Source organism: Zingiber officinale, chromosome 11A (assembly GCF_018446385.1).
Source record: "Zingiber officinale cultivar Zhangliang chromosome 11A, Zo_v1.1, whole genome shotgun sequence".
Classification (NCBI taxonomy): Eukaryota; Viridiplantae; Streptophyta; class Magnoliopsida; order Zingiberales; family Zingiberaceae; genus Zingiber; species Zingiber officinale.
The window spans coordinates 11394976-11421917 of NC_056006.1; the positions used below are offsets into that span (position 1 = coordinate 11394976).

General features: G+C 38.6%; 1 long non-coding RNA gene across 2 annotated transcripts; it reads left to right on the forward strand.

Moving 5' to 3' along the window:
• Positions 1-1333: 1333 nt before the first annotated feature.
• LOC122032233 lies at positions 1334-18232 on the forward strand. Of its 2 annotated transcripts, none has more exons than XR_006125998.1 (3): positions 1334-1954; positions 2037-2152; positions 18170-18232. It is a non-coding gene; the product is annotated as an uncharacterized LOC122032233 (long non-coding RNA). The 2 variants fall into 2 exon arrangements; XR_006125997.1 differs by lacking the exon at positions 18170-18232 and adding an exon at positions 3579-3816.
• The last annotated feature ends 8710 nt before the right edge of the window (positions 18233-26942 follow it).

Genomic DNA, 26942 nt, shown 5'->3' on the forward strand with positions numbered 1-26942 from the left:
AGGCGCGGCCAAGTCATGTGAAACACTAGTTTGTGCCATATTTTCACACAGTTGTACCTTATAACTAAGGACTAGGCATTTTAGAGGCTCTAGACTCCATTTAAACTCTATTTTGGCGCCAAATCATTTTCTATCAATAAAAATAAGCAAAGAGAAGATCTACGTACAAAATAAAATGGAAGTATTACATAACAATAAAATAGGGTTCAACAAATATAGATTATATTCATGAAATATAAGTAGATGTGCATTAATGAATGCCTAGAAATATATATAACCTACGCACATCAGAGTCAGATTCTGAAGAACAAAAGTAGGCAAGCTACCTCGCATTGATGTCAACTAGATCCGAGTTAGAAAGTGAATTAGATCAGGAAGATGAGTTTGAGCACAAGTCAAGTCACAGATTCGTATCTAGTTCAGAAGATTCCAATGAGGCAGAATTTAATTTAACTACACAATTTTTTCTAAAGTAATTACATGCTTAAATAAAAATTAACTAAATAAGTTAAATTGCTCCTTAAGGAAAACCAAGACCTAAAGGAACAACTTAACTCAAATTCCTCAACTGAGCAAGTTCAACATGAAAACTCAACTCAAGTTGCAAAACTTGAGGAAAGAATTCCATATTAAAATGTGAAGTTGAGAAATTCAAAAAACTTTTAGAAAAGTTCACCACTATATCCAAGTACCTAATATTATACTTGGCTCACAAAGAGTCATATATAACAAATTCAGACTCAAAAATCTATTTCAACTAATAAATCTTTCATTTCACTTGTCACTCAATACAAGAAATAAACCAAAGCATGAGTTCTAAAAGTTTATCTAACCAAGCAAATAGGAAAAAATCAATACAATGTACCCCAAAAATGAAATTTATTACTTAAACACAAAACATAAATTCTATGATTCAAGGGGAGGCACTAAATTAGTTGGAACCTCAAAAACATAACCTAGCCATTTAGATAATTAAGTCTAGTCAAATTAGTGATAATTCTAACTTATTAGAGACTAAGGTTTAGTATTAAGTCTCTTTGGCAAGACTAAATGAAAAGCTTTATCTAAGGCACGTGGTTACTCTAATGATATCAAAGTGACTTGTAAAATACGACAATAAATATTAATTAAATAATAAGGTTAAATAGAGGAATAACCTTAACAGAATTTTCTAGAATTTTTAGAAATTTTCTGAGAATTTTTTGAAAGTCGTATAGTGTAGGTTACGGGGATAAATATTGGGCCACAGGAAAGCCTGTTTAGTCTACCCCATTTAAACGAGGAAAAGTTTAATTTTTCTTTTTTCTTTCCTTTTCCTTTTCTTTTCCTTCTCTTCCTCTTCATCATCATTTTCTCTCCTCTTCCCCTTTGCTCCCGCGACACCGAATGCCTCTTCCTCTTCCCCAACCGACGGTGCCGCTTTGCTTCTCCTTCCCTCCCACGCATACAAAACTTTCAACCGAAGATCTCCCTCACTCGTCTCACGCAACACCAACTCCCCTTCTCTCCCGATCTTCCCTACGCCGACGCTGTGCCCTAGCCCTAGAATCGCTGCTTCTTCTTCTCTTCTGTTTTCTTCCTCCGATCGCCGAGCAGAGCCACCTTCTCTCAGCCCTAGTGCCGAGCGCTTGGCACATCCAAGGCGAACCCGTCGGTCTCCAACCTCTTGATCTTAAGAAAATTCCTACACGCGGTGACCCCATCCTGTTCCTGATTGCCGACCACAGTCTTCATTCGATCGGCTCACTGATCGTAGATTCAAAGCTGCAGACTGTTGGCCCGATCAGTGTTCTTCCTCCCTGCCGAACACCAACGCTGATATAGGGATTTCAGTGGCTAGATGTGAGCAAGTGTTTTCAACTAGTATTCTCAACAACCGCAATTTTCGGCCATGAGCAGCCAACACCGACATCTCACTCTGACTGCTGTTTTTCCCCGAGCCATCAAAATTGAGGTAAGCTGAGTTTGTGGATCGGTGTGCATTGTTGTGAGGGCTTGGTTATCCTTACTGCTAATTGGGGGTTTTTGTGTTGGAGATCAACCGCTCTGCTATGGATCCGAGCATCACCATTTGAGGGTGACTCACAACTCCGACCACAATTTCCAATAGCTACCCTTTTCCGGCAACAACATCCCTGGCTGCGAGTTTGAGGTAAGATACTTAAATTAAGTTGATTTTGGTTTTTGGTAGTAGAATGAAACATGAATTGCCACTATAATTGACTTAAATCTAAATGGAATAATTAGGGGTAAGGAAACTAACCCTAGTTGACCGTTGAGATATATATTTAATTAGGGTTAATTGATGTATCTAATCAAAGTTTGGATTAGACTCGTTTTAGGTAGCTAATCGAGGTTAATGAAGTAAATTAGGGTTTCCTGGTTAATATGACTTTTGATTAAGCTATTGGATATCAGCGAGCATGACTTAATTATATATATGTTGTTACAAGGCTTTTATTCGAGATGAGCATCTCGACATGAGGTCTATTTTGGAGACGATCTCCACATTTTGAGGCGGGTACCTTGACTTATCTTTTTGATAATGTCATGTTGATATGCTTAGTAGGTTATAGCCTATAGTAATAATTATGTTCATCTTTACTTTGGTATGTCACTACATGATACCTGTTGCATGCTTTTATTAGTTCTGCATTTATGTTTTATACCCTCGTGATTATTGCCATGATTCTTTTTATGCTCATAGTTGTAGTGACATACTATGCCTTATGATATACCATACTAGACTTTTACCATATCTGACACGTGTACCCAGATTTTCTTATTTGATCTATGTATTTTCTTTGGGTACATATTTTATGGACATAGATATGGGTAGGATCTTCATGCTTAGTAGCATGCACCATCTTGCATGATTGCATGCTGAGCGATTGGTAGCCCCATTATCATTGAGTTCATCGCCAGTTACATAGATCTACACACACAACCACTCATGGGTTAGTGGTATATTAGGCAGAGTGTGTGGTAGTTTACTCTGTCAGTGCTCCGCTAGTCCGCTCATGGGTAGCATATCACAACGTGGGAGTATGTCAGGGATCCCTCCTCTAAACTGTCTCAGGGAGATGAGAGCATTACACTCTCCCACTTATGATTTGGGGTAGGAGGATAGGTGTACTCCTACAGCATCCTGTCCACTGGGTCACTCATCAGGAACAATGATGACAGAGTGCATAGTTGTCATAGCTCTACCTACTCGGTCTCACCATCGTGTGTGAGATAGCTGACTAGCGTCAGGGGTGACCATATCATATTGCATCATATGCATGATTGCATTTATTGCTTGTGTTTGCTGCACTTTATTTGTTACATATTTAGTGGATGCATATGATTGATATGCATACAGGATCATGATACTCCTCGGTCTGACGACCTTGTTTACCTTATACCCAGGTCCTGGTTAGTCCAATTTCTCCCCTTTATTTCAGTTTTGCATTATTCCTTTATATATATATCCAGGATGCTGTACTCATATTTATTACTAGTTGTTATGTCTTACTATGCATGTCAGTCGGTACCCGCTGAGGAGTTGACTCATCCCGTTGATATTACCATTTCAGGTTGATGCTATGAGGAGGTTTCAGTCGCTAGTCCCCCACCACTTTGTGTCGTGATGATTTTTGTTTTACGGACTTGGGTTCCTTGTTTGTGTTGACCTACTATGTTAATTTATATATGTGTGATGTAGGATTGTACTCGAGGATTTTATCGACTTATGGTCTACTGCATTTGTTTTTCCACTGCGTTGGATTTTCTGTCGTGGGTTTACGTTTTCCGTCGTTGTAGTGGAGTAGGTGGTTTTCAAATATAAACTACGTGGTTGTGTCAACTAAAGGATGAAATATATAAACTGCGGTTGTTTAGTTATATTTATTGTTATTGTTCTGGTCGTGTATGTCGAGGTATATGTGGCCCTGAGGGCTTGTAGTAGAAGTTTCATATTGTCACCTGTACAAGGGAGATGCTATCGAAATTTCTTCTGGCAAGGACTATTTGGGGCGTGACAATATTTTTGGTATCAGAGCAGGTTTCCAATACCTGTTTTTTATGTTATAGATTTTTTTTTAGTTAATTTGGTACTAATATTTTTGGTATTAGAGCAGGTTTATGTGTTCTTTTTATTTTTTGTGTTCTGGATTTTTGAGTTAATCTGATACCAATTACTTTGGTATCAGAGCCCAGGTTATTCAAGTAATCTGGGTATTTTCATATTTATACAAATTTTCATCAATTTTCTTATTTCGGAATTCCGAGGTCATAATTAGGGACTCGATAGCGACGGAACATCTCCAGACGACAAATAGGCCTGATCGTGGACCTTTGGGTTCATTGGTGGTGGAAAACATTCCAACTTACGAGTCTTGTTTGGAAGGAAAAATGACCAAGAGGCCTTTTAAGGCAAAGGGGTATAGAGGCAAAGAAGTGTTGGAATTGGTTCATTCTGATTTGTGTGGACCTATGACTATCCAGACAAGAGATGGTTTCGAACATTTTCTCTTTTATAGACGACTATTCAAGATATGGATACATTTACTTGATGCACCGCAAGTCTGAGTGCTTTGATAAGTTCAAAGAGTAATAGGCTAATGTGGAGAAACATCACGATAAAAGTATTAAGACACTACGGTCTGATCGTGGTGGAGAGTACCTCTTAGCATAGTTTAGGAGTTACTTATCAGAGGTCGGGATTCAATCCCAATTATCTGCACCTGGTACACCCCAATAGAATGGTGTGGCGGAACGAAGGAATAGGACTCTTATGGAAATGGTTAGATCAATGATGAGTTATTCAGAATTACCAAATTCATTTTATGGATATGCTCTGGAAATGGCGGCATATATTCTGAATTTGATACCTTCTAAGTCAGTACCCTCTACTCCCACAAAATTTTGGAATGGGCAAAAGCGTAGTTTGAAACACAATTAGATTTGGGGTAGTCCAGTACATGTGCTGAAGGGAGATGCTGATAAGTTTGATTCACGTACAGAAGTTCGCTTGTGCGTGGGATATTCTAGAGGAATGAAAGGTGATTTGTTTTACAGTCCTAAAGATCATAAGGTCATTATTAGCACAAATGTCCAATTTTTAGAAGAGGACTATGTAATGAACCACAAGCCCATGACTAAAATTATTCTTAAGGAAATAAGAGATGACACTTCTACTTTAATACCAATGGTATAAGATGAGATACCACAAGTAACCACAACACATATCACAAATGATGCACAATCACAGGTAGTGTCTCGTCGTAGTGGGAGGGTTGTTAGATAACCTGATAGATTCATATTTTTGGGAGAGTCTTCGGACTAGATCCCTGGTGAACATAAAGTTGATCCCTGTACATATGATGAAGTACTCCAAGATCAAGATACAACATCTTGGCAAAGTGTAATGAACTCTGAAATAAAATATATGCATTCTAATCAGGTCTGGGAGCTTGTAGAACCACCAAATTGTGCAAAATCCATTGCATGTAAATGGGTCTACAAAAGGAAAAGAGGAACAAACGAGAAGGTGGAAACCTTTAAAGCGAGGGTTGTTGTGAAGGGGAATACTCAGAAAGAGGCAATTGATTATAAAGAAACTTTTTCCCCAGTAGCCATGCTTAAATCTATTCGGATTATTTTATCTATTGCTACTCATATGGATTATGAGGTTTGACAAATGGATGTCAAGACATCTTTCCTTAACGGAAGTCTTGAAGAAAATATCTATATGAAGCAACCAGAGGGATTCATTGTAAAGGGCAAAGAGAATCTTGTATGTAAGCTCAATCGGTCCATTTATGGATTGAAGCAAGCTTCGAGATCTTGGAACATCCAATTTGATGAAGTGATCCAGTCTCATGGATTCATTCAGTGGTCAGATGAGTCTTGTGTATACAAGAAAAGTGACGAAAACGTGGTGGTATTTCTTGTACTATACGTACATGACATTTTGCTCATTGGCAACAATGTCAAAGTGTTGTCAGACATAAGGGTATGGTTGTCTAAGCAGTTTGATATGAAGGACTTGGAAGAATGTGGACATATTCTTGGGATCAAAGTAATAAAGAATCACAAGAAAGGATGTTGTGCTTATCCCAAGCTTCATACATTGATACTATCCTAGCTCGTTTTAGCATGCAAAACTTCAAGAAAGGTTTTTTACCTTTTCGGCATGGAGTACCTTTATCAAAAGAAATGTGTCCTATGAAACCAAAGGAGATAGAGGAGATGAAGGCAGTTCCTTATGCTTCGGCTATAAAAAGCCTAATGTATGCGATGCTATGTACGAGACCGGATATCTATTTTACCGTGGGCATGGTTAGCAGATATTAAAGTAACCCAGGACAAGGACATTGGACTTTCATAAAGCATATATTAAAGTATCATAAAAGAACTAGAGATTATATGTTGGTTTACCAAGCAGATGATTTGCTCTCTGTGGGTTACAGGGATTCGGACTTCCAATCAGATAGGGACAGTAGTAAATCAACCTCGGGGTATGTGTTTATTTTGGGAGGTGGAGCCATAACATGGAGGAGTGTTAAGCAGAAATACGTTTTAGACTCCACCATAGAAGCTGAGTATGTGGCAGTCTCTGAAGCAGCCAAAGAAGTTGTATGGCTCAGAAACTTCTTGGTGGACTTAGATGTGATTCCTGGTTTGCCCAAAGTTATCACAATTTATTGTGACAACAGTGGTGCAATAGCAAACTTGAAGGAATCTCGAGCCCATAAGGCAAGTAAACACATTGAGTGTAAGTACCACCTGATACAAGACATCATAAAATGAGGAGAGGTTGTTGTCGCCAAGATTACATCAGTAGATAACCTGGCAGATCCTTTCACTAAGGCCCTTCCAGCGAGAGCTTTTGATAGCCATGTTGAGGGGATAGGAATCAGATGTATGGTAGCATTTATGGCAGCATAGTCTTTTAGTATAAGTGGGAGATTGTTGGAATGTATACTATAAGCCTAGCTTTTGTATGAACATCTATTTTGAAGTATTTGGAAATGAGAATCACTTTGGTCAAATATTTACATTTTATATTTATATATAATGCGGTTGTTCATTTAATTTATATTGTAGATAACATGGAGTGTGGTGCCACACAGAAGATCATGTTATCGGTTCCTTATAAATTATAAACAATAGCTCACAATCAAGATGGATTGGGGCAAACCATTGGAACGGTTGTAGTGTAATTTGGTATTAGTTTGTCTTGACTATAAAATTACACTAGTACACTATGTGTGTATTGAGCAGGACCATTTGAGGTTGTTCGATTTATACTGACTACATAAAAGAACAGAACCTCTATTATTATGGATGTACGTCATCTTAATCTCTATATAATAACAAGCATGTATACTGAGTATTTATTTCTTTAACTTATCAATGGGTAAAATTTATTCGTTAAATCAATAGGCCCGATGAGTTGCGAGATAGTACTATTTATATGGTGTGTTGTTGATTATAGAAGGAATCTGTGTCCTAATTATTTAGGCTGATAATATCCCCTTGAGGAGCTCATAAGGATTATTATGTAAACCCTGCAGGTGGACTTAATCCGACATGATAATAAAGTTGAGAGGTACTACTCTTGGAAGGAGATGTTAATTAATTGAGTTGTCAGTAACTCATTTAATTAACGGGCATACGATATCTTAACCACAAGGAGATTAACACGCTCATGATAAGAAGGAGCTCATATTGTAATATGGGATTGGTGCGGTAGTTCAATAATAACCCTTTAGTGGTATGGGTTATTATTGATAGACTTGAGTTGAGTGTTTGGGCCGAACACAGGAGGCCCAAGCCCTTCAGGAGGCTAAACCAATTCCTCCTCTAGGTCCCTGTTGTAGCCTCTATATAAAGCCTCACATCCACCCCAACAGAATTAGATATAGAAAATAAAAGGAAGATTTTTTCTAAACAGAATTCTGTTATTTTTTTTCTTTCTTTGTAACTAACGGCAAGGGTTATAAAAAGGGGAGGTGGCGCTCCCTAAACATAAGTTCTCCACCCTAGGGCCGGCGGCACCACAAGTTTTCTCCTCCTCCTTGCTTAGGGTCAGCGTCACAAGCTCCTCCTCCTCCTTGCTTAGGGCCGACAGAACAAGCTCTTCCTCACACACCTAGGGTCGACGACAACCCCTTCCACACCTAGGGTCGGCTGCTTAGAAGGGAGGAAGAATAGGAGAAGGCATCCCATCCTAGAGTTCCTTTTGGTGGCCGACGGTTTGGAAACAATGAAAGGCAGGGTGTTTGTAATATTGGTAGATCATTGCCCACACGACGTCCAAAAAGAGGAGAGGAATACAGCAGAAGATCAAGAGGTCTTTAGCTACAAAGGAAAGGTACAACTAGTTCTTTAATTTCACTGCGTAGTTAGTTTAGTTTTATTTGTATCAATTTTTGAATATCAACACAAGAGGCCAGCGATCTTATACTTTGATCAAGGTGTGATTTGATCTATCAAGAACTTGCTTGATTGATCAAACACATGTATGATTAAACATGCGGGTTGCTAGGAAAAGTTCTGTACTTGTACAATTTTTGTATAGGGAAATTTAAACAGAACAAAATTTCAACACCTTCAAGTGGTATCAGAGTAAGTTTTCTGGCTCTATGTGATTGATTTTCGGTTAAATTATGCACTGTTCATATATAAATTTAAGCATGATAATAGTAGGATGTGCAAGAAAGATTAACTCTGTGGTTGTAAGCGTCCTAGTTCTAACTATTATGGTCTTTTGTGTTTATGTGTGATTTGAACCCTCAAGCATGTTGAGATTGTTTTGTCTTGTGCATGATTGTAATAATTAAATACAGTCGGTTGCTATATTATTATTTTTTATATTATGTTCAATCTAGATTATATGTAAATTCCTTTGTAGAATATAGGATCGATAAATGTAAATTTTTATTTTTTTGTTATGGCTTGTATCCATGTTATGCGTGGTGCTATTTTGAGGACCGGAGGCGCGGCGACGAAGGAAGCAAGATAGATGCGATGGCTTGATCCATTGGTGGCATATTGGAGGACAGCGATGAATGAGGCCATAATAGTTAGAAATTTTATTTTTATATTTATTACATTTATATGCTGTTTTTATGTGTTGTGATGCTGATTTTATATGTGTTGTGATGTGTGTGCATGTTAAAATTCCTCAATTTAAATAACTAAGTGGGAGAGGGATTATTTAAATAAATTCCTCAATCTCTATTACTGGTTTGTAAGTGATGCATTCAAACTTGCACGTTGGCTTTAAGTGTCTTCCTCCATATCGGATGAGTTTGTTTGTGGATCACTAGATCAAACTTCCTCTATGGATGATTATAGGAAATTATTTAGGTATGTGTGATCTTTGTTGGACCCCGTGGTAATTTTGATGTGATCAACCAAGTTGGTTAGGTCCTGCTGTGTTTGATCCCTGTGTCTGAGTGTGCAGGAGCTTAGGAGCACAGGAAGTCGAGCGGAAGACGCAGCTAGCGAGAAGGACGGCACGGGAAGGGAGCCGACAGGCTTGGTGCGTCCGAAGGACGAGAGAGCTGCGGAAGAGTACTCGGGCATGAAGGCGGAGTAGCCTCTTAGAGACATTGAAAGCTCACAAATAACTAGGAAAGTATTACGTAATTGTTGTCTAAAACCTTAGCTCTAGGGTGCATTTATAACATTATGAAAAAAGTCGCCATTTACTGAAGTGACATTGGAGGCGCCTCAGAACAGTCAAGGTGCCTCTGCGGATAAAGTTTTATCCGCTCACCTCTTGGAGGCACCTTGGACACCTATTGGAGGCGCCTTGGACCCTCGAGATCATATTTCCAGAGGCTATTTAAAGGCCCCTGGAGCTAGGAATTCATAACAACTTCTACATTCAACTCTGTAAGCATTTCCTAACAGTAGTTCTGAGCAATTTGAGTGTAAAAGGATTATCCGCCTTCAGCAAAGGAGAATTTTCTTAGTGCGCTTTTCACTGCCCTGGATTAACAACCCTCTTGGTTGTAACCAAGTTAAAATTCTGTTTCTGCTATTATTTTCTGTCTCTATTATTTTACTACTGCATTTGTTCTGAGTTGAAATCCGAGGAGGGTAGTTTTATTTTTTTGATTATAGCAATTCACCCCCCTCTTGTCGGTCTCCGCTGCACCTACACTTGGTATCAGAGCCTGATCACCTCAGAAGGACTAACCGCCAACTGAAGCACTACGATCAAGATGATGGCCGGAGCGAACATCCATCCCCCGAAGTTTGACGGAGACTTCGCCACATGGAAGTGCAAAATGGAGGTATTTTTTAAAACTGAATTTGACATTCTTTTAATAATGAAATATGACTTTGCAGTTCCAAAAGATAAGGAGGAAAATACCTGAACGAAAAAGGAACAAGCAGATTTCATCACCAACGAAAAGACTGAGTTCCACCTACTCAGCGTTCTACCACCTCAAGAGGTAAATCGGATCGGAAGCTACGACTCCGCGAAAGATCTCTGGGAAAAATTTCTAGAGCTTCACGAAGGTACCTCCGAAACCAGTTGACGAACCTCCGGATGAACCAAGACGAGAAAGTAGCGCAGCTCCAAGCAAGGATCAAAAAGCTGATCACGCAACTAACCAATCTTGGAGAAGAGGTAACGAACCGGGACATTATCTGGTTCACGCTCAACGCCTTCCCGAGAACTCCCGATTGGGCTTCCTTAGTAGATGCGTACTACATCTCTAAGGATTTCGAGGTAAGCACTTTAGAACAATTGTTTTCAACTTTTGAACTTCACGAATCTCGAGTTGCAGAGCCCACTGGAGTAGAGAAAATCAGTCAGAACATTGCCCTAAAGGCAAAAGTAAATGGTTTTGACTCCGAAGCCTCATTCGACGAATCCGAAGCGGCACTCCTGGTAAGACGCTTTAGTTTTTCAGTACTAATAAATTTAAATCACAGAGGCATCATCGAAAGAAGAGGACGATTCATTGCTATAACTACAATGAAGAGGGGCACATCAAAGATGACTGCCCAAAGCTAAAGAGAAAGGAGAAAGAAAGGGAAAAGTCAAAATACAAGAAACCAGAACCCTCCAAGCACAAGAACCTGAAGGCTACCTGATCAGATTCATCATCCTCTGAGTCAGACATCGAAGAATTCTCGGGGTTAGCACTAATGGCGAACCATCAACCAGAAAAAGACTCAAGCTCAGAGATGAGCATCAACAAAGGGGGAGGAACATCAGAAGAAGAAAGCAGCAGTGAAGGGGGAGCGTCACCAGATCAGGTAAGTAAGGTACGCAATCTAACCCCGAATCAATCTTTTAGATTTATTAAAGCTCTTTCTAAAGAATTAGATAAATTAGAAAGAGAAAATGAAAATTTGAAATCTGAAAATGAAAATTTAAAATTTGAAATTGAAAAATTGAAATCTGATGCATGCTTAAAGATAAATGTTTTTCCAAAATCAAAACTTAAAATTTATGAAAAATTAAACTGGTATATAAGGAAGCATCAGGGTCAACTTAGGAAAATTCCTAAGGATTATATACCCCCTAAGTTTTTGACTAATCCTGTAGGAAGGAACCTTTATTGGGTTCCAAAATCTTTGCTGGTTTAAATATCTCTTTTAGTTAAAAGCTTACAGTGAAAAAATTAAACATTGAAATTCTTTATGGAAGCTTTGTCTAAGGAAGTGGTTGTTGCTCCAATAACCAAGAAGGTCTAGTGCCTCGCCACGACCTGGAAGCTAAAATATTGGAAAAAATGTTTAATTAACTTTCTGAAAAAGCATTAAATAAGAATTAAATAATGCTTTGAAAGTTTATCAAATATTTTTTAAAATAAACAAAAAAAAATTATTTCTTTTACTTAGAAATTTTTCTTGAAAATTCTAACTTAAATTTTTTTAGTTAGAAATTTTTTCCTGGAAAACTTTATTTGACTTAGATTTTTTTTAACATTCAAAAATTAAGTTTAATCTAGAAATTTTTTTTTGTAAAATTCTAACAATTTACTTTTGCTTAGAAATTTTTTTTTCTACCTTAATAATTTGATTAGTATTATCTTATTTGTACCCCATTTTTGCTGTGATCAAAGAGGGAGAGAAAGGTACAAGTTTAGGGGGAGTTAGGAAAATTAAAATTTTACCTACTTTCTTTTTGAAAATGTGTTGCAATTTTATTTATTGCAAATTTATGCATAAATATGTTAGTTTAGTAATTTCCTTTAAAATTACTATTTATGTCTATTTGTAAACCCTAACTTGAACTTGGGTTGATGCACATCAAAAAGGGAGAGATTGTTGGACCTCGTGTTAGTTTTGATGTGATCAACCAAGTTGGTTAGGTCCTGTTATGTTTGATCCCTATGTCTGAGTGTGCAGGAGCTTAGTGTTGGTTAGTCCTAGGAAAACGTACCGGTTCCACTGTACAAAATTTTTTGTACAAGTGTCGAACATTTCCTTAAATAACCTATTGTGTTCTTTAAAAGTTAAATTAGAAATCGCAGACGGAACTTAACATCATTGATTCCAAATTTAACTTATCTGTTCTTAATGGTTTAGATTTGAATCGCAAGCGGAACTTAACACTATTGATTCAAATCTACCTAAGTTATTAATTCCATAAATATTAATTTCCAAAATTGGCTTCCAGGACTGCATGGCGAGGCACATGGCCTTCTTGGATATGGGAGCAACCACCACCGCCTAGGCAAAGCCTTTTAAGGAAAGCTAATATTTATTTCCTTAAATAACTCTAGGTTAACCAAAAAGAACAATCGAATCACAAATTCGAAAAAGAAGAAAACACAAACTCGAAAAACTATTTCAAAAAACTAGAATCATATGCCTCTTGTGTTTGGTATTATTTACAAAAAAAACTAGTATGATGCGGAAAATAATTACTAGTTATACCTTTTAGCAAAATAACCTCTTGATCTTCTACCGTATTCCTCTTCTAACATCGGACGTTGTGTGGGCAACGATCTTCCGAGATGAGAACCACCAAGCACCTTCTTCTTCCTTGCATGTTTCGGCCACCACAATTCTCCAAGAGAAGTAGAGGTCCGGCCACCACCACCAAGCTCCAAGGGATGCAAGAAACAAAACCACCTTTCTCTCCTTCTTCTCCTAGCTAGAACCGGCCACCATCAAGAGCTCCAAGAGAGGTTGCCGCCGGCCATAAGAAGAAGAGAAGAGGAAGAAGCTAGGGTCGGCCACCAAGGAGGAAAAGAGAGGAGAAGAATAATAGAGTTGATCACCCGTGAAGGCACCTCTACCCCCTCTTTTATAATCCTTGGTCTTGGCAAATAAGGAAATTTTAATAAAAAATTCCTTAATTCTTTTGTCATAAAAAAATAAAAATTATTTTAATTAAAAAACAATTTTATTCTTTTAATAATAATGGCCGGCCACTTTCTCCCCTAAACAAGGAAATATTTAATTCACACAAGAATTAAAACTTCCTAATTTGTCTTCAGAAATTTATAAAAATTTCTCCAATAATTTTTATCCCTTCATGATTGGTTAAAGAAATTTTATAAATTAAAATTCTTCTTTTAAACATGTGGATAATTTCCAAAAGGAAAGTTATCTCTAAAAATTAAAATCTCTTTTCAATCTACAAATAAGGAAAGATATCAAATCTTTTCTTAATCTTTTGTAGAAACTAATAAAAGAGAATATTTAATTTTTAAACTTCTCTTTTAAATTATTATCATGGTTAAAAAGGAAAGTTTTTCTTAAAAATAAAATCTCCTTTCAATCTACAAATAAGGAAAGATTTCAAATCTTTTCTTAATCTTTTGTAGAAAGCTTTAAAAGGAAAATTTTAATTTTTAAACTCTCTTTTAAAACTACGATGTCCACATAAGAAATAATTTTAATAAAAATCCTTTTTTATGATGTGGCGGCCACCTAAGCTTGGGCTCCAAGCTATTGGCCGACCACTTATAATTGGCTTGGCCGACCCTCTAGCTTCTGGCTTTAGCGGCCCCTATTGGTTGGGTAAGAAGGTGGGCATGTGGTGGGTATAAATCTCTATATACAAGAGGCTACGATAGGGACCAAGAGGAGGAATTGGTTTTGGTCTCCCGATGAAATTAAGCTTTCCGTGTTCGCCCCGAACACACAACTTAATTCCATCAATAATAATTCATTCCACTAAAGAACTATTATTGAACTACCGCACCAATCCCAAATTACATTTTGGGCTCCTTCTTATTATGAGTGTGTTAGTCTCCCTGTGTTTAAAATGTCAAATGTCCACTAATTAAGCGATTTACTGACAACTCATTTAATTAATATCTTAGTCCAAGAGTAGTACCACTCAACCTTATCATCATGTCGGACTAAGTCCACCTGCAGGGTTTAACATGACAATCTTTATGAGCTCCTCTTCGGGACATTATCAACCTAGATCACTAGGACACAGTTTCCTTCTATAATCAATAACACACACTATAAGTGATATCATTTCCCAACTTATCGGGCTTATTGATTTATCGAATTAAATCTCACCCATTGATAAATTAAAGAAATAAATATCAAATATATGTGCTTGTTATTATATTAGGATTAAGAGCACACACTTCCATAATAACTGAGGTCTTTGTTTCTTTATAAAGTCAGTATAAAAGAAACGACCTCTAATGGTCCTACTCAATACACTCTAAGTGTACTAGTGTAATTATATAGTTAAGATAAACTAATATCTAATTACACTATGACCTTCCAATGGTTTGTTCCTTTCCATCTTGGTCGTGAGCTACTGTTTATAATTTATAAGGTACTGATAACATGATCCTCTGTGTGTGACACCACACACCATGTTATCTACAATATAAATTAATTGAACATCTACATTTGGTATATACAAATGTAGACACTTGACCAATGTGATTCTTATAAATGTATATACAAAAGCTAGGCTTTTAGTATACACTCCAACACTTAGGAGCATAGGAAGTCGAGCGGAAGACGCAGCTAGCGAGAAGGACGGTATGGGAAGGGAGACGATGGGCTCGGTGCATCCGAAGGACGAGAGAGCTGCGGAAGAGTACTCCGGTGGGCGTGAAGAGCGTGCGCGGCATTCGAGGGATATTACGCCGGGACGGAAGGCTGCTCGAGGAGAAGGCCGAGAATTGGGTTCGGGTGAGCCCTATTCTGGTTGGCCGCAATCACCCAAAAGAATGGAGCGTCGGAAGCTGAAGAAAGCAAGCTGGAATTGGAGCTGCCAGCTTGGAGGCGCCTCCAGCTTGAAGGCGCCTTCAACCTTGTTGAAGGCGCATTCAACAGGTCAAAGTGACCATTTCAAGCTGCGGATAAAGTTTTATCTGCTCACCTCTTGGAGGCGCCTTGGACCCCTATTGGAGATGCCTTGGACCCTCGAGATCATATTTCCAGAGGCTATTTAAAGGCCCCTGGAGCTAGGAATTCTTAACAACTTCTACATTCAACTCTATAAGCATTTCCTAGCAGTAGTTTTGAGCAATTAGAGTGTAAAAGGTTTCTCCGCCATCAGCAAAGGAGAATTTTCTTAGTGCGCTTTTCACTGCCCTGGATTAACAACCCTCTTGGTTATTATAACGACCCAATTTTCCCTATTTCGAGTTTTAAATGTCCATAAAAATATTTAGAAATGCTTTTAAAATATTCTAGAGATTTTTAGAAATTTTTAGAGTATTTTTATGTAATTTTTGGAGTTTGTTTGGTATTTTTACCAAACGGAAGAAGTTTTAAAAAAAAGAGAAAAGGAATATGTTGAAGCCAGGTTTTGAACCCACGACCTCGACCCGAGCCGAACTCAGCCGAACCCAGCCAACCAACTGGTCTGCAAACGTTTTGTTGATTATATATGGAATAAAATATATATGAGGTAGAAGTTAGTAATAGAGAATACTCGGGAAAAAAAAGGGGTTGCAACGAGTTTTGAACTTGCAATTGGTGACTTCGAGCAAAACCAGCCCAACCAGCTGAGCTACATGGTTTTGTTAACCTTATATGGAGAGAATTAAGTTTATAGCATAGTTTTGATTACACCTGGATATAAGAAAGGAATTAGGTTTTGATTTTTCTGGAAAATCAAACAATTTCTCTCAAAATCTTCTCCTCTGCTCCTTGCGTTAGACGGCGCTTCTCTCGGGCGAAACGTAGCAGCGGCTAGGGTTAGTTTTCCGGCGGCCGGCGAGCTCCCTCCTCCACGGATTCTTCACAAGACCGAGTTTCTCTCGGCAAGGAGAGCGCGCGGGCACAAAGAAGAGCCGAAACCTTCACCTATCCGAAACCCTAGCAGCCATCTTCTCGGTTGTAAGTTAAAGAACAAAGGTGAGTTTCTACTCACCTACAGTAGGAGTAGTTCCGCGAGTCTTGATTTGCGAATGAGCTCTGATTTGGTATTTTTGCGCCTTCCTGTTGTTCGGCTGGTTTTCTTTTGGTTCTTGCGATTTTGGGTGTTGCTGCCGTGGGTTTCAAAGAAGGATCAAGAGATGGTTTAGTTTAATTGAGTATCTAGATTGAATTAAATAACAAGAAATAGTTACATATATATGTAGTTATATATAGTTCTGTATCTTAAAAGATTTCGGAGCATGTTTCATGAAGCTTGTATTTCCTTTGTTTGCTGCCGTGAAACCAAAAGGAAGAAGAGAAGGATTAGTTTAGGTTAGGCATGAAGAACAGTTATAAAATTTAGGTTTCCAGTAGCAATTTATCCTATTAGCAGAACATTGGTATCCTTTTGGTTGTCTACTGTGGTTTTCATGAAGCAATTAAAACCTTGAATTGTTCCTTACCAATCTGATAAAGCATAATTGGAAATTTTGGGTTGCTTTACAATAAGGGTTAAGTTGTGAAGGTGTTATTTAAGTTTGTTTTAATTTTACAGCAAAATGAAGTTGATGCTTCATCTTTGGTTGTCAATGCTTTTCAAATTGTGCTAGAATAAATTAGATAGTTGTGGCATAATCAACAACCTAAATGTAGTATTCCAGTTTTAGTTACCCTTGGCCACCTTATGCGCTTGAGCAGTTTTATTTGTGTTATTTAGAGGGCACGAACAACCTTTAGTCTGAGTACATAGTATTAGTTTTATTTGCTAATAATTAAGCATGATCAGTTTAACATGAGCAGTTTTATTTTAGAGTTGGCTTAAAGAAATCAAATTCAGTTTTTCCTGATTCATATCTATTGTAGCATGCTTAGAGAGCTCAGTTTGTTTCCCTTTGATTTATGTTTATTGTAGCATGTTTAAAGAAGTTTGATTTGTTTTTCTTTTGCTTGATTCTGTTGATATATTTTTAAAGAGTCCTGTTGCTCTATAAAAACTCTAGTATCTACCTGTAGGTGGGAAAAATAAGAGTTTTAATAAATTCTTTAGAGGTTTATAAGAAGTTATAAGAAAGAGAGACCAAGGTCTTAATAGGATCCCAAATTTTAAGAATTGGGATCAGTAGCATATCAAGTGCTCAAATAAATGCCAAGGCATTTTATTATAAGAGAATTAAAGAATAACAAGTATAAGGAAGTAATAGTTAAAAAGAAAATAAGTATTTTACTTTTAAATGGCATGTACCGGACACAAGGTCCATTGGGTGGGCTCCTAGATCGCCCCTAGGCACAAGATCACCTAGAAGTACCTTAGTAGTTTCGGGATTAGCTACCTCGACTCTTATTAAGGATGCGCGTAAATTGGTACAATGTCGGGCCCAAGAAAGAAGTTGATTATTATTTTTAAGTATTAAAGTATAAGTTTTTAATCAAGAAGAACTTTATTATTGTTTTGAAGTAATAAAGTATAAGTTTTGGAACAAATGAAGCAAGTTTCACATATGCTTAGAATTCAGTAAGTTAAGTTCTTTATGCTAGCATGATAGTATAGATTTTCTATACATGTTTAGTATTTCAGCTAGTATGATTTTTTTATTGGTTTATGAGCATGATTAGCTATACATGTTTAGTATTTCAGTTAGTATGATTCCTTTATTGGGTTATGAACATGATTAGCTATACATGTTTAGTATTTCAGTTAGTATGATTCTTTTGCTATGTATGAGCATGAGTAGCTTTACATGTTAGCATTCAGTTTTAGCATGTTTTTATTTATATACATGCATATCGAGTTTTTGTGAGTTAGATAGCGCTCACTAAGCTTTATGCTTATAGACTGCATTTCCTCCTACTGCAGATAAAGGAAAAGCTAAAGTATGAAAGGAAGGCGATAAGGTGGTGGTGATGAAGCTGTGTGATGGTTGGACTATGGAGAGATCAAGAGTTTGCTAAGGAGTTGTTAAAACCTACCTGTTTAGAGTTTCCTTTTCTTTTCTCCTTAATGCTATGATGAAGTTGAGATTGTAAATGAGTCTATTCCGCACTTGTAGCTTGTTATGTTTTATCGTTGGTGTACTATCTGTTTACTATTGCTAGAGTAGTTTCCTTCTTCTTATTGAGTTATTATACTGCGTGGTTGTGTAATTATATGTTCCGGCCACCTGTGGCTAAGTATACACTGTTTGTATTGTTGATTTGGTCACTGGTACAGGGGAAACTCTGTCGAAGTTTTTCGGTAGGGATTTCTCGTAGTTAAGTAGCGTACCGGTTAAGTAGAGTTAGTAGTTAAGTAACGGTCACTCTTAGAGAGTAGTAGTAGTAGTAAGAAGGGTGGTCGTTACAGTTGTAACCAGGTTAAAATTCTGTTTCTGCTATTATTTTTTGTCTCTATTATTTTACTACTGCATTTGTTCTGAGTTGAAATCCGAGGAGGGTAGTTTTATTTTTTTTGATTACAGCAATTCACCCCCCTCTTGCCGGTCTCCGCTGCACCTACAATTTCTCCATCTGAATGGGCACAATCCTAATTAATGGACTAAGTATCAAGTAATAGTATACACTTAGGCGCATTTAATAGTATCCTCCCCATCGGATTCACTGCTATTATTTGTGTGGCCGAAGATGAACCAACTATTAATTTTATTTGTCATAAAGTTAGGTTGATAAGATAATAAAATTAATGGGTAAACCTCCTCTTACAAATGTGTAACAACCACCCTCCTTACTACTTCTCTGAGGGTGACCGCTACACATTTCTACTATCTTCACAACACTAATGCTACTCACTATTAACACTAGAGATGCTTTTACCCATTTATATATCAAGAAATTCACATGTCTATTAGAACTTTAAACTACTGTCATTTAAGATTTTTTTTTTTTCTCCTTACTAATTAAACATGCAAAAAGGTGTAACATAATCAAGTGTAGCATGTAGGCAATGAAACTTGCTTGTTTCTTCCGTTAAATACTTAATAGCAGATTCATTAATAAAGGCAGATTTCCATTCAACAAGAATAAACTTCATAGCAGATTCAAACCTTTAAATGTTAATACTCTACAGCATGCATCAATACTGGCAGCACATAAGGCAGCATACTACAAGTGGTCAAATACTAATACGCACATAGCAATACTAATCTTATATCCTCACTACAGTAACCCAGAAACAAATTCCAGCATGCAACAGAAATCCCAAGGCAGATAAGTATTTCGACAGAAAACTCACAGCAGGTGAAAATTTCCAGCATGCATAAGGAGAACTTCTGAGCATTTTAAAACCAAGAATTTTACCAAGCATCATCTATGCATTTAATCAATCCGAATGGTTCCAGAACTCAAGAAAACAAAAGTATTTGACCAACTTCAAAACAGTAAAACAGGGAGAGCATAAAGAATCTGAATTTTTTATTAATTCTCCTAGTTATTTAAGAAGAAACCTAAATAATTTAACTTGCAGAAATTTGAAAGCAAGATCCCCAAATCTTCCATCACCGCCATCCACACACACACCACCAGTGTCTCCTTGTCGCCTTCTTCTATGCCATTTTAGCCTTTCCTTTATTTTTATCCATATCTGCAGTAGGAGGAAAAATAGCATCTATAAGCTAAAAGCTTAGTGAGTGCTTTCTACTCACAAAATCCGATAAGAACTGCATATATGTAAAAGAAAACAGGAGGTACATGCTCAACATGAAATAGAAGTGAAACTACATCATGCATCTCTAAAGGAAACACAATTTATCTTGTTAGAATCTTTCAATTTAGATAAAAGAAACTTGTTCTATTTGTTTCCAAATTTAATACTTTTATACTTTAAAATAATACTCAACTTTACTTGGGCCCGGCATTGTACCACTTTGCGCGCCTTTCTTAATGAGAATTGAGGTAGCTAATCCCAAAACCATTAAGACACTTCTAGACTTTATGTCTAGGGGCAACTTGGAGCCCATCCCTTGGACCTTGTGTCCGGTACATGCCCTTTTTAAAAATAAAATACTTTTCTTTATATCTTACTTTAAATACTTCTTCTGATAAAATGCCTTGGCATTTCTTTGAGCACTTGATATGCTACTGATCCCAATTCTTAAAATGATTAGGGATTCTATTAAGACTTTGGTCTCTCTTTTTTTTTAAAAAAAACTTCTAACAGCAATACAGAAAACTAACTACAAGTCCAAAATTTAATCAAGCTATCTCATATTCATTGCTTATTAAAACCAAGCCAAAACTAATAAAACTCGTAAAGGAACATGAGCATTCTGATTAAGGCTTTAATGTAGTTATCAACTAAAAGAATGCTGCTGTTATCATACTTTTAAGCATGCACATTAAGCATATGAGGAACCAAAACCTAGCTCATTGCAAAATATTTCCTTAACTACTCTTCTAACTTCGAACTGTTCTAACATGGTTCTAAACTTAAGGAAATAAATTAAGCCATTAAAAGAAACCAACAGAACTCTCTCAAATAAGGTTGATCTATACCCATTGCATAGCACAAACTCAAATCTGACTTACTCAAACATAAAATGATTCCATAATCCACCTAGCATATTCGGATTTAACAATTATGGCAGCAACCATTATAAACCAACCCGAAACCACAGAAACTATAGTTGGTTCTTCATAGATTAGAGATCAAAAATCTTGTATTAAGCCTTTGTTAAGTCTAATCGAAGAATTCTTTACAGATCAAACTTCACAAAAGGATTTTGTCTAACTTCTTAGAGTACACGGCAGTAAAACAGCAACCCTAGCATGCTTCACAGGAAACTCAAACAACCAGAAAACATAAACGAATCGGAACTACTCCTACTGCAGGTGAGAAGCAACTCACCTTGCTTCTTTAACTTACAACCGAAGAAGATGAAGTATTCTAGGGTTCGGATGATGTGAAGATCTCTGCGATCCCTTCCTATCCGCGTGTTCTCCTTGACGAGGAGACCACGAATCCGTGAACGGCTTCTGAAAAGAAGCCCTTGCCGACCGCCGGAGAGGAACCCTAGGTCGGCTTCACCTTCCGCCTGATCTGCCGCCGTCGCACGCGAGAGGTGAGGAGAGGAAAAGAAACTTTTTTAGGTTTTCCGAAAATCACTTAAGTCCTCACTTTATAACTAGGGTTATTTTCGGTTCCAATTACAACTTAACTATATTTCTCCCTCTTGAGTTAACATAACTCGCTGGCACAGTTGGTTGGCTGCGTTTTGCTTAAAGCGCGGCTCGCAGGTTTGAGTCTCGGCTGCAACTAGTTTTCTTCCTATTTATTCTCTATTCACTAACTACTGCTTAAATATTATTCACTCCATATAAGGTTAATAAAACCGTGTATCTCAGCTGGTTGGGCCGGTTTTGCTTGAGTCAGTCCGACCCGAGGTCGTGGGGTCGAACCTCGCTTTCAACAATTTTTTGTCAAAAGTTCTTTCTTTTTGTAAACATACTTAACGACCTCCAAAAATTACGTAAAAATACTCTAAAAATTCTTAAAAATCTCTAGAATATTTTAAAAGCATTTTCCAATATTTTTAAAGATATTCAGAACTCAAAATAGGGAAAATTGGGTCGTTACAATTCACCATACCTTATAAAAAGTTCGTCCTCGAACTTAGAATAGTTCTGGATATTTTTGCCTCATGCTGTCCTCTCGTTCCCAAGTGACTTCCTCGTGCTTCTGGTTCTGCCAGACGACCTTCACTAGTGGCACTTCTTTATTTCTTAGTCTCTTGACTGCTCTGTCCACTATCTGTGTAGGTCTACTCTCATAACTAAGATCCTCTTGGATCTGCACTGACTGAGGTTCAATCACTTGGCTAGGATCATGAAGACACTTCTTTAACATAGAGACATGAAACACATTGTGTACTGCTGACATGTCCTGTGGTAAGCCCAGCTTATAAGCTACTTTACCAATCCTTTCTGAAATCAGATAAGGTCCTACATAGCGAGGACTTAATTTGCCCTTCTTGCCAAATCTCATCACTCCCTTCATAGGAGCAACCTTGAGAAAGACTGAATCTCCTACTTGAAATTCCAGTGGCCTACGGCGTGTGTCAAGATAACTTTTCTGTCTACTCTGGGCATCCTCTGTCCGATCTTCTGAATAACCTGAGTGGTTTCTTCTATCATCTCAGTCTGAATACCCAGCCCCACTTCCATTTCTCTTCTTTCTCCAGCTTCTTGCCAGCATATAGGTGATCTGCACTTTCTACCATACAACGCCTCATATGGTGCCATCCTGATGGTGGCTTGATAACTGTTGTTGTAGGCAAATTCAGCTAAGCATAGGTACTTACACCAACTTCCTTTGAAATCCAGTGCACAAGCCCTCAGCATATCTTCTAGGATCTGATTTACACGCTCTGTCTGTCCATCAGTCTGAGGATGGAAGGCTGTGCTGAACTTGAGCTTGGTGCCTAGTGCAGTCTGTACACACTCCCAAAAGTGAGAGGTGAAGCGCCCATCTCTATCAGAAATAATAGATTTGGGAACTCCGTGAAGTCTGATCACCTCTTTAACGTATAGCTGTGCTAACTGCTCTATAGAGTGTGACACCTTGATGGCTAGGAAATGAGCAGACTTGGTCAATCTGTCCACTATCACCCATATCGCATCGTATCCATTTGTGGTTCTTGGGAGACCTATTATGAAATCCATGGATATGTCTTCCCACTTCCACTCTGGTATAGGAAGAGGCTGTAGAACTCCTCCTGGTCTCTGGTGTTCTGCTTTGACTCTCTGACATGTCAGGCAGGTACTGACATATTTAGCCACATCTCTTTTGAGTCCAGACCACCAGAATTTCTGTTTCACGTCTTGGTACATCTTGGTAGAACCAGGATGCATAGAGTATGGCGTACTATGGGCCTCTTCTAAAATTCTCTTCCTCAGCTCTTCATCATTGGGAACACAAAGGCGATTTCCCTGATAAAGAATTCCACTGTCTGATACTCGAAATTCTGAATTTCCTTCTTCTTGTATTCCTTGCTTGATCTTTTGGATATATGGATCTTCACTTTGCTTTTTCTGTATATCCTCAAGCAGGGTTGACTCTAGGGTCAAGAAAGTTGCCCATAAATAATTTCAAGTCCGAATCGACAATTCCTTCTGGCAGGGTTAATGATGATAAGGACATCAAGGATGCACTGGACTTTCGCTTAGTGCATCTCGCCACTTTATTAGCTTTACGGGTGGTAAAGGATCTCACGATCATAATCTTTGACCAACTCTAACCACCTACTGTCTCATGTTTAAGTCCTTCCGAGTGAAGAAGTACTTAAGACTCTGATGGTCTGTGAAGATTCTGCACTGGACTCCATACAAGTAGTGTCGCCAGAGTTTCAGTGCAAAGACTACAGCTGCCAGCTCTAGATCATGAGTGGGGTAGTTCTTCTCATAGTCTTTGAGTTGTCTTGAAGCATAAGCTATAACTTTTCCTTCCTGCATGAGTACAGCTCCTAAGCCCATCTTGGAAGCATCACTGTAGATGTCAAAACTCTTGTCACCCTCTGGAACAGTCAGTATAGGAGCACTGGTCAGTCTCCTCTTGAGTTCTTGAAAACTCTGCTCGCATTTATCTGACCATTCAAATTTCTTGTCCTTCCTGGTGAGGGCTGTAAGGGGAGAGGCTACCCTGGAAAAGTCCTCCACAAATTTCCTGTAGTACCCAGTTAAACCAAGGAAGCTTCTGATCTCCCTGGCATTCTTGGGTCTCTTCCAGTTGCTGACCGCTTCTACTTTGGCTGGATCTACCTGAATGTCTTCTTTTGAAACAATGTGACCTAGAAATGTCACCTGCTCCAACCAGAACTCGCACTTTGAGAATTTAGCATAGAGCTGCTTTCGCTGAAGGGTCTGCAGGACTATTCTCAAGTGCGTGTCATGCTCCTCTGGGGTTCTGGAATAGATTAGAATGTCGTCGATGAACACAATGACAAACTTGTCAAGGTATTCACTGAACACTCTATTCATCAAGTCCATAAAGACTGCAGGTGCATTAGTCACACCAAAAGGCATGACCACGAATTCATAGTGTCCATATCTGGTCCTGAAAGCAGTTCTGGGTATATCACTCTCCTTCACTTTTAACTGATGGTACCCAGAGCGCAGATCTATCTTGGAGAACACTGTTGCCCCTTTCAATTGATCAAATAAATCATCGATCCTGGGCAGTGGATACCTGTTCTTGATGGTCACTTGATTTAGAGCTCTATAATCTATGCACATCCGCATAGATCCATCCTTCTTCTTGACAAACAACACAGGAGCTCCCCATGGTGAGTGACTAGGGCGTATGAAACCCTTGTCAAGTAGCTCCTGAAGTTGCTCTTGTAACTCTTTTAGCTCTGCTGGAGACATGCGATATGGAGCTTTTGATATTGGACCGGTACCAGGAACCAGTTCAATCTCAAACTCCACTTCTCTGTTGGGAGGTAGTCCAGGTAGCTCTTCTGGGAATACCTCTGGATACTCACAGACTACCCGAACTTCCTCCTGCTTAGGTCTTTCTTCTTCCTCTGTACTCACAATGCATGCAAGAAAACCCGCACACCCTTTAGCTAACATCTGGTGAGCTGTGAGAGAAGAGAGGAATTTCTGGGTCTTCCTCTTTGGTACTCCTGTAAATTCAAAGGATGGTTCACCTTCTGGACTAAAGATCACTTTTCTTCTGCTGCAGTCCACTGAAGCACTGTACTTGCTGAGGAAATCCATACCCAAAATGATATCGAAATCCTGCATAGCGAGGACTACCAGATTAACACATAGCTCTCGGTCTGAAATTCTGACTGGTACAGACCGAAGCCACTGACTAGATTCCATGACTTCCCCAGAAGGTAGGGTTGTCAGGAACTTGGAATTCATGCTTTCTGTAGGTACCTGTAATTCCTTGGCAAAAGGTATGGATACAAAAGAATGGGTCGCCCCAGTATCAAATAGTGCAGTAGCTATATGCTGAAAAATAACTACTTGACCTGTTACGACCGTGGAGGCACTAGCAGCTTCCTCTTTGGTAAGGGAGAATACTCTGGCATTGTCAAAGGCTGGAACTGGTGGAGCTTCCAACCTTCCTTGACTGATCTGAGGTCCTTCCAGAGTTGCAGGCATATAATGTAGTTGAGGCTTGGCTCCATATTGTATTGGCTGTGGCTGGGGTGCTTTGAACTTGTTAGGACACTGTTTGGCCATGTGTCCTTCTTGACCACAAGAATAACATCCAGTCTTACCCAAGAGGCAGGCTCCTGGATGTGTTCTCCCACATTTAGGGCAGGGAAGGAGCTTAGTCTGTTTGGTTTCTGGTCCTCCCTTCTGGTTACTTCCTGAATCCCACTGCTTTCTTTTAGTGCCCTTGCCTTTCCAGTTCTGATTATTTGACTGGGGTTTCTGATTTCCCCCAGTCTTGGTCTCCATCTTGATTGGCTTGTGTTGCTCTCTTTGTGCCTTCATGCTGCTCAGGTAGTGCTCAGCTACTAAGGCTCTACTGACCAACTCTTCTCCAGTCAGGGGCTGATGAGTCCCACTGCTCACATTAAGTGATATCACAGGCTTCAGCATTCTGAGCATTAGTCTGACTCGCTCCTTCTCTGTACTTACTAGTTCTGGGCAGAGACGAGCTAGCCTATTGAATCTTTTAACTGCTTCCTCCACTGTCAAATCCCCCTGTCTGAACTCCATAAACTCCTCGTAGTGCTTGTTGGTGATCTTTTGGCGAAAGAACTCGTCGTAGAATTCTGTCTCAAAATCAATCCATTTCATCTGATTGATTGCCCTCTTGCTCTTTACTCTCTCCCACCACATGCGTGCATCTCCAGTCAGGCAGAAGGAGGCACACTTGACTTTCTCGACTTCTGGCCAGTCAAGAAGCTCCATGGTGCTCTCCAGTGTTTTGAACCAAGCCTGGGCATCCCAGGGCTCACTTGTGCCTGAGAAACTTCCTGGTTTCAGTTTCAGCCACTGAATGAGGTAGGATTCTTGTCTCTGAGGTGCTGTGACGACTCCTTGGGCAGCTGGTGGAACCTCAGTTACCACTGGAGTCTCCACAGTTACTGTTTGAGGAGTAGGAGGGACTGGTTGTTGATTTGCCATCAGATTGGCAATTACTTGCTGCTGCTCAGCTACTTGTTTCTGAAGTTGGGCAACAACTTCAGAAAGATTGGGCTCAGTTGAGCCTGGCCTCTCTTCCTCCTGAACTTGGTCCTCAGTACGAGCGGTACGGGGACGTCCTCTTCTCGACATCTAGTTAAACAAATAAGAAAATTTGAAATTTTCTCTACCCTTTCTAAACATACCAATTTATATATTAAGAAAGGAAATAGCTAAAAGAATAAAACTCTTATCTTACTCATTCACTTATAACTATCAATCCATACTGCAAATAATAATGTAAATAAAGGAAAGCAATAAAGAAAGAACTTAAATACTTTCTTACTTGAAAGCGACAAGGATGATGCTGATGTGTGTGTGTTGCGGGAAAATGGACCTGCTCTGATACCAACTGTAACAACCACCCTCCTTACTACTTCTCTGAGGGTGACCGCTACACATTTCTACTATCTTCACAACACTAATGCTACTCACTATTAACACTAGAGATGCTTTTACCCATTTATATATCAAGAAATTCACATGTCTATTAG